The sequence below is a fragment of the Rattus norvegicus genome, chromosome 2 (assembly GCF_036323735.1).
Source record: "Rattus norvegicus strain BN/NHsdMcwi chromosome 2, GRCr8, whole genome shotgun sequence".
Classification (NCBI taxonomy): domain Eukaryota; kingdom Metazoa; phylum Chordata; class Mammalia; order Rodentia; family Muridae; genus Rattus; species Rattus norvegicus.
In genome coordinates, this window is record NC_086020.1 from 154,304,586 (window position 1) to 154,313,259 (window position 8,674).

Consider the following 8,674-nt stretch of genomic DNA (forward strand, 5'->3'; position numbering starts at 1 on the left):
AGAACCCTCAGGTAATAATCATTTGGGGATGAAAGGATTGTGCATTTGTAGTGAAGTGAGGAAGAGGTTGGATCCCAGATATAGTTCAAAAGCAGAAATAGCTAATGTAATTTATTGTTGAATTATCTGTGGATTGTAAGAAAATGAGCACTGTTGATTTGATGACTGGATATCTGCAATGCTGTATTTGCAGAGCTGGGATGGGGTCGGTAGCCAAAGCCCAGCATGACAGTTTGCAGGATCTGGGCTTTTTCTTCCATGTCCTCTGACGTTCTGGACATTCTGGAACCACTCGTGTTATTGTGATCTAAAACTGAATGCTCTGAGGTGAAGGGCAAAGGTCAGAATATATTATTCCACTAAATTGTATTTAAACTTCACCTCATTGTGGATTTTTCCCCTTAGGTGTCATCCCCCTGTGCCTTCCAGGCAAATTCTGAACTACTGACTTGCAGCTTCAGTTCAGTCTATACTGCCCATTTTTCACAGGTAGAAGATGCTCAGTGGAGCCTTGGTGATTCATTTTGAGAACTCTGGACTCATCAGTTGGGGACAGCTCCACTAGTCCATTATTCTAGAAAGTTCTGCAATGCGATTCATTGTTCACCATCCATTGATCACTTTCTGTGTCTTTTTTTTTCTTTTTCTTTTTTTATTAACTTGAGTATTTCTTATATACATTTCGAGTGTTATTCCCTTTCCCGGTTTCCGGGCAAACATCCCCCTCCCCCCTCCCCTTCCTTATGGGTGTTCCCCTCCCAACCCTCCCCCCATTGCCGCCCTCCCCCCATAGACTAGTTCACTGGGGGTTCAGTCTTAGCAGGACCCAGGGCTTCCCCTTCCACTGGTGCTCTTACTAGGATATTCATTGCTACCTATGGGGTCAGAGTCCAGGGTCAGTCCATGTATAGTCTTTAGGTAGTGGCTTAGTCCCTGGAAGCTCTGGTTGCTTGGCATTGTTGTACTTTTGGGGTCTCGAGCCCCTTCAAGCTCTTCCAGTTCTTTCTCTGATTCCTTCAACAGGGGACCTATTCTCAGTTCAGTGGTTTGCTGCTGGCATTCGCCTCTGTATTTGCTGTATTCTGGCTGTGTCTCTCAGGAGCGATCTACAACTTTCTGTGTCTTTTAATGAAAACACAGTGAAGACGAATGTGCTATTTATAATTTTCTTCCTGGAGTCATTTCAATTAAAAGTTAATTAAATGTCTTCACATCATAATTTTAAAGTATTCTTTTAAAGTAATAGTGAGACAATGTGAGAACTGTAAATTGCTGAGTCTAAAATAAACTTCTCTGAACGCCTTTTGAAATGCCACAGTGTGTACAGACAGCATTGCTTGAACACAATTAATGCTTTCACAACTTCATTAATTCTATTAGTATAGTATTGGAGAGATGAGTTTGGGATTAAAGAGGGTTCAATTAAGGTATTTTTTGTGTTGAGTTCTAGTGGCTTGGACATCTAGTGTTGGATTCCTTAACTTTGAGCTAGTGGTTCTCTCATTTGGGGGCTGTAATAATTGCAATATGAATGCCCTTTAAAGAAGTCTATAGGGTGAAAGTTTAGTCCCCACTCCATGGAGCTCTTGGACAGCCTTTAGAAGGCAGGGCCTAGAAGAAAGACATTGGATCACCAGAGGTCTTCCTTTAAAGAGAGCATTGAGATCCATGTTTGCCTCCCTCTTGCTTTTCTTCTCCTCCCTTTCCCCCCACTCTTCCCACTTCTTGACCACCATGAGGTGAAGAGAACTCATCCATCACATATTTCCACCATGATGTACACAAAGCAATAAGGCTAAGTAACCAAGGTTGGTATCTCTGACATTAGAAGCCAAACTAACCTTTCCCTCCTTACAGCTCCATTATGTTTGTCACAGTGACAAACAAATTGAGTGATGACTGACACAGGAATGTTGGAAAACCCTGAAAGTCACCAGACTTAGCTCATTGGTGGACAAGTCCTGACTGAATGTTCACATTAAATCCCCAGGCAAGTCCAGGTGCCTTTACTCATAGCACTCTGTAGGTAGAGGTAGGTGGATGTCTGTGAGTTTGAGGCCAATCTTTGCTACAGAGTGAGTTTGAGGACAGCCAGGACTACACAGAGAATTCCTGTCTTGAAAAACAAAACACCAGTCTCAAACAAACAAAAAAAAAAAACCAAATCCCTAAGTGACCTTAAATCACATCAAATTGTAAGAACCACATTCCACTTCTCTCTCTCTCTCTCTCTTTCTCTCTCTCTCTCTCTCTCTCTCTCCCTCTCTCCCTCCCTCTCTCCCTCCCTCTCTCCCTCCCTCTCTCCCTCCCTCTCTCTCCCTCCTTCTCTTTCGTGCATGTGCACATGTATGTATGCATGTTCATATGTGTATGGGTACACATGTGTATGGCAGCTTAAGGTTGATGTTGGGAATTCTCCACCTTAGTCTTTTTAGGCAGTATCTTGAAATCAAACCCCAGAGTATACTGACAACATTTAGTCTCCCTAGTAAACTTGCCCTGAGAGTCTCTGTATAATTTCTAAGGCTAGAGTTGTATAAGGGCCACCTTACCCATCCAGCATGGGATTTATATAGGGTTGGGAGATCAGATTTTGAACTATGATCCATCCATCCTTCCTTCCTTCCTTCCTTCCTTCCTTCCTTCCTTCCTTCCTCCCTCCCTCCCTCCCTCCCTTCCTTTCTTTCTCTCTTTCCTTCCTTTCTTCCTTTCTTTCTTTCCTTCCTGCCTTTCTTTCTTTCTTCCTTCCTTCCTTCTTTCTTTCTTTCTTTCTTTCTTTCTTTCTTTCTTTCTTTCTTTTTCTTTCTGTCTGTCTGTCTGTCTGTCTGTCTCTTTGTTCTCCTCATCCTTTCCTTCCTCCCCTTCCTTCCTCCCCTTCCTTTTCACTACTTTCTTAAGTGCATCTAACTCCTTTATTCTTTTAGGTCATTGATTTTTGGATTCTGTCCAAGATATACCAGAAGGCTGAGACTGTGGTGTCCAAGGTGACCAGAGTAATGTCCAACTTCTGTACTGTAGGTAAGGTACTACTTCGTGGGCTAAGCAATCTTCCCTTTTTCTCCAAATAAATTCTCTGCTGTAGAAGACCACAACTCTATTTCACTGCCAAAGACACCTTCTCTGAGGTAGCTATAATTGTGAAGGGAGGCTTGTGGTCCAGCTCCAAAATTAGGAATAGTATTTTTTAATCCAAGACATCTCTGACAAAGGCTCTGTCAAGGAGGACATTTCCTGCAGGGTTTGGTGTTTTGGTTCTATATTCTACTCCAGGAGAGAAAGAGATCTTGTACTTCTCCTTAATGGACCCAGGATTGGGGGATAAATACTGTCCCAAGAGCTTTCTGTGCAATCTCTTAATTGTTCTCAGAAAGTCACCTGAGGATTTAGCTTTATGCCCCTCACCCCCCCAGAGATAGTGATGACTTGCTGAGGGTACCCTGGCTTGTTATGGAAGCTAGGATCCAAACCCACTATGTTTGGCTGTAGAGCTTGTAACTTTATAGTCTACCGTTTCAGACTACCTGGCTGTATGCCCTTCTCTCCCAATATGTTGGCCTCTGAGTTTTGATAAACAGTGTTGGCACTGAGAGATCCTATAGGGGCAGCTCGGCAGAACTGGGGTAGTCTGATGTTAGCAAGGTAACAGGACCTTGTGGCACCTCTCTCTTGCTTGAGGAAGAAGGGCCTAGGTGGGGTGGAACGTGCATGCAAGGTGGTATACGGCAGAAGTGCAGTGGTCTGACTTACCCTGTGTCTTATAGACACCTGTCCTGATGGAACAGTGCCCACTGCATCCTACTTACTGAATAATCTGAGTGTTGACTACTGTATGTTACCTCCATGATTGTGAAGGCTGGCGTGATGACATGTCCCTGTGTCATCATGAACCTTGTAGGTCAAGAATGAGAGGCTCAGCTGTCCATGAGGCTGATAGGGGCTCTCACAATGCAGAAAGCTGAGGCCATTGGCAAGCCTGGCCCTCAAGTTATGGAATATGAAGGAGTGGAGAGTGGGAGAGACACAGTGAATGAAATGAGAGCTCTGATAGAGGGCAGGACTTCCCAACCAGATGCAAAGAGAAAAAAATGTGGTATATCAGCAGTGTTAAAAGATTAGTCATACAAAGAAATGATTAACCCTTCATATCTTTATCAACCATAAAAGTGCAATGAACCAATTAAGTAGAAGCTAACTCACCAGAGCAATACAATTCTCCATCAGCATCATCAATTCAATGTGAAGAATGAGGATTTTTTTATGTAAATTACCACAACTCAAGACACATATATGGCATTGATGCTATGTTTTTTGGGTGTGGCCAGCATCACTTTGGTCTTACGGGATGACTCAGGTCTCCTACCATAGTTGTCCTTGGAACTCTTGAAAGATCTCTGCCTTTGCAGGGCCTTCAGTGTTTATGTCTCCCCTGGGTGGACAGATTTTCTTTTAATTAAGAGATTTTAAAATTGTGTGTGTGTGTGTGTGTGTGTGTGTGTGTGTGTGTGTGTGTGTGTGTGTGTGTGTTATTTTGGGGAAGAGGTTGCCAGGAAAGAGGGTGCATATGAGTGGACGGGGAGATGAGTGGGACTGGGAACATGATGTGGCACCCACAAGAATCAATAAAAAGTTTAAAACCCAATGTGATGGATTAAAGTTTAAGTAGCTTTCCAGACTTCTCCTCCTTAGGTCAATTTTTGATAATTCCTCTCCTCATACCCTATAACACTGTAAACAGGGGGAAGCATTCCAATTGGGATTGACTGGCCCTGTTTCTCTTCCTTCAGTAGAGAGACATTTGGTCTTGTAAAGTTGTAAATACTGTGTCCTTGAGTACTGCGGGTTCCTCCCAACTCTCTTAGCATCAATTAAGATGATCGGCAGTAATTATATTCAGCCAAAACATCAACTTTACCATTGGTTCTGAGCATCTTGGAACCAGAAGAGAGTTTTCTTGAGTACAACTCTTTCACAAGCACCGTCCTTTGCCACCAGGCTCAGTGCTAGGATCTCTCAGGATAGGGTCAGGACCATATACTGCATTCAGGCATCTCAGCCATCTCTGACATTTCATCTCTTCAAGAAGTACTGAGCTGGGGGCTGGGGATTTAGCTCAGTGGTAGAGCGCTTACCTAGGAAGCGCAAGGCCCTGGGTTCGGTTCCCAGCTCCAAAAAAAAAAAAAAAGAACCAAAAAAAAAAAAAAAAAGAAGTACTGAGCTAGGACAAGACAAGCAAATTAGCCTGAAATCAAGGGAATTGCAGATTATAATAAATGATGCAGATTATAGTTAATGGCTTCTTTACTAAGGCATGGCACAGTAACTAAGGGCAGTGATGTTTGCCACTTTGGGAGCACAATTTAGAAATACCATTAGCCAGGGCAGGGATGGGAGGCTAATGTAAACGGCTAGAGCATTTCACATCAGAGGGACCAGATTTTATTTGTTTCTGTTTAACTCATAGTCTTAACTTTTTATTGTTGCACAGCTGCCAATATGATTTTATAATGTGAATAAAAGTCTGATATATTCTGATATATGTGTATGACAACATGTTTATTGCTTATCACTCCTATTCAGGGATGAAATACTTTATCATTATCATTCTAAATGCCCATAGACAAGGACGAGCTAACACAGTAAAATCCGATCATCTTCCACTGACCATAGAGCCAATGCTACTAAGCAGCGTTCGGATATGCAGAGTAGGGGTTGGAATAGACACAGGTTTTTTTTTTTGTTTTTCCATTATAATATTTTTATGTTCAATAAACTGGCACTTACTCTTGTTAGAGTAGAGGAGAAAAAGATCCAGACCCCAAGCCTCATGGAACCTTCATCTCATGGGAGAACACAGCAATAAACATCACGACCAATGACAAAAAATGTTATAGATGTGACAGTGACTGTGGAGTTGGGTGAAAAGCAGTGAAAGTTATCGTGGGCTGAGTGTGCAGATGTCTGGAAGAAAAGTGTCCCAACTGAGACAGTATGGTCAAGGACTCTGTATTAATTACCTTTCTCATCACAAGGTAACCGAATAGACGACAGAAACCACCTCAGAGAGGAGATTTAGTTCAGTTCTTCATTTTAGTCTGTGAGTGGCAGATTTCATAGTGGAGTGAGCAAGAGGTAGGGACTTCTCACATTCCAGCGTGTCGTGAAGGAGAGCTGGACTGGAGAGAGGAGCCTACAACCCCCGAAAGTGCAACCCTAGTGGCTTATGTCTGCCAACTAGGCTCCATGTCCCCAAGCAGTACCACCAGACTCACATCAGACTCAACTCCAAACAGGCTCTGAGGCAAGAAAGCATTGGTACGCCTATGAATTCCCCAGCCTGTGGTTGGAGTGGAAAGAAAAAGGAAGAGTGTGGTAGATGAGGCCAGGGAACTGGCAAGGGGCCTGGACAATCTGGGAGGCTCCATCTTGGAGTTGCTTTACTCTGAGTGACCTTTGATCTGTTGACATATTATATATTATACATAATATGTAAGACATATTTAAAAGGATAATCCTAGTGCTGGGGAGAACTACATTCTCCAGGGACGAGGGTGAAACAGGAAGTCCCCTAGGGAAGTGTTACCATTTCCTTCAAGTGTCTTGGACCAGAGGCACAGGAATGGAGGTAATGAGAAAAGATTGAAGCTTTGAAAAATGTTCAGGTTAGAGCCAACAGGATTTTGTGAATTTTGTTTTGATAAAATAAAAAGATCTAGAATGGGTCAGGCTTCTGGATTGAACATCTGGAGGACTGCAGGATGGTTGATGATGAAGGTCAGGAATTTACTGGACCATTTGAAATTGTGTCTGCCCAGAGATCTTCTTTAGAACCATATTACTTCTGACTCAGGTCAGGCGTTGACCTTTGCTCATCATCTTTTTGTGTAGAAGATATTAACATTCTCTGAAACTTTCTTTTCAATATAATCTTTTTCCTTACTAAGAAAACTTGCGCAACATTTTCTGAAAGTTAGGGTAAATAATTTCTTAACCCTAACTTGTCTGTTTTCTTTTTGTGTAATTGAATTTCATTTCTTTTCTTCTTAAAGCAAGGAACTGGCATAATTTCTTTCTAAAGCTTTTACTCTTTAATATATGATCATAAGTATTTTTTCAACTCTTATAATGGACAGCATTTAATTGGAGCTGACTTACAGGTTCAGAGGTTCAGTTCATTATCATCATAGCAGGAAGCATGGTGGTGTGCAGACATGAATGGTGCTGGAGAAAGAGCTGAGAGTTCTTTGACTTCATCCAAAGGCATCAGAAGGAGACTGTCTCAGAGGCAGCTAGGAGGAGAGACTCAAAGCCCATCCCTACAGTGATCCACTTCCTTCAAACAAGGCCTCCTAATAGTGCTACTCCTTGGGCCAAGCATATTCAAATCACCACAATGACTCTGAAGAAAATAAACACCCAAGTGAACACAAGAAAACACAAACAGAAGACAATGAAATGGACAAGAAAATGGCATATTTGAAACTGAATTCATCAGAAATTATGGTGAGAACTTGAGATGAAGTAAAACTGGAGTTGAAACCAATTTTAAAAACCAGGGGGAAAGCCTTACAAATAGGGCGAATTACATGGAATATAGATGGCAGGACCTGAAGATGAAAGAGAGCCTGTGGGGGCCATTCTTATCCAGCTATAATATTTTTCTCTCTGATGCCATAGGCTTGTGGCCACATCATAATGCAAAATGCATTTAGTTCGACTTTAAATGTTCTGATAGTCTTTCAGTCTCAACACTATTTCAAAGTCCAAAGTTCAAAATCTATTCTGAGACTCAAGGAAATGTCTTCTTGATTGTAATCCCCTGGAATAAAAAAGCAGATGACATACTTCCAACATACAATGACACAGAATACACATGACCATTACACAAGGGAGCAATTGGGACATGGTGAGAAAAGCATGGATCAAAGCAAGACTAAAAACCTACCGGCAACACACACCTTCTATAGCTCCCTCTCTGATGTTAAAGGGATTCCATGACTCACCCCTTCAGCTCTGCTGCCTGTGACACATATCTCTTTCTTAGGCTGGTTTCACTACTGTATGCAGTTTTCCTTGGCAAATGGCCCTGGCATCTCTAATATCTTCAGGTCTCCAGGCCAATACTGTCTTCAGTTTTACAGCTTCATACAATGGCCTCTCAGGGCTTCCATACAGGACTCCCTTGCAACACACTGGGTCTTGGTTGCTTTCCGTAACAACTGAGGAAGTTTCTACAACCTTTTACTAGTGTATTCTTCACAACTCTAAAGTGTTAGACACTGCCATGTTTGGCTTCTAGTCTGGGCTCAACCAGCCTGGGTATCATAAGTATTTTTAATTGACATAATATATATATATATATATATATATATATATATATATATATATATATATATATATATATATATGTACATTGAGTATAGATCAACCAGGTTAAACCCTTTCCCTGGTTTCATTTATGACCTTAGTCATCCTGCCAAGACTTCTTTAGCTATAAAGCTATTTGCTGTTCCAGAAGGCTCAAGGAACAAACACCAGAGGTCCAACAGCAGATAGGAACAGACAAACATTACTGTTGGAAGATGTTTTTACAGGTGACTACTGCTATAATACTTGTTCTGTAAGAGAAAGACCATGAATTCTGGAGTCAGATCTGTGTGTCAGCTGAGTTCTCATG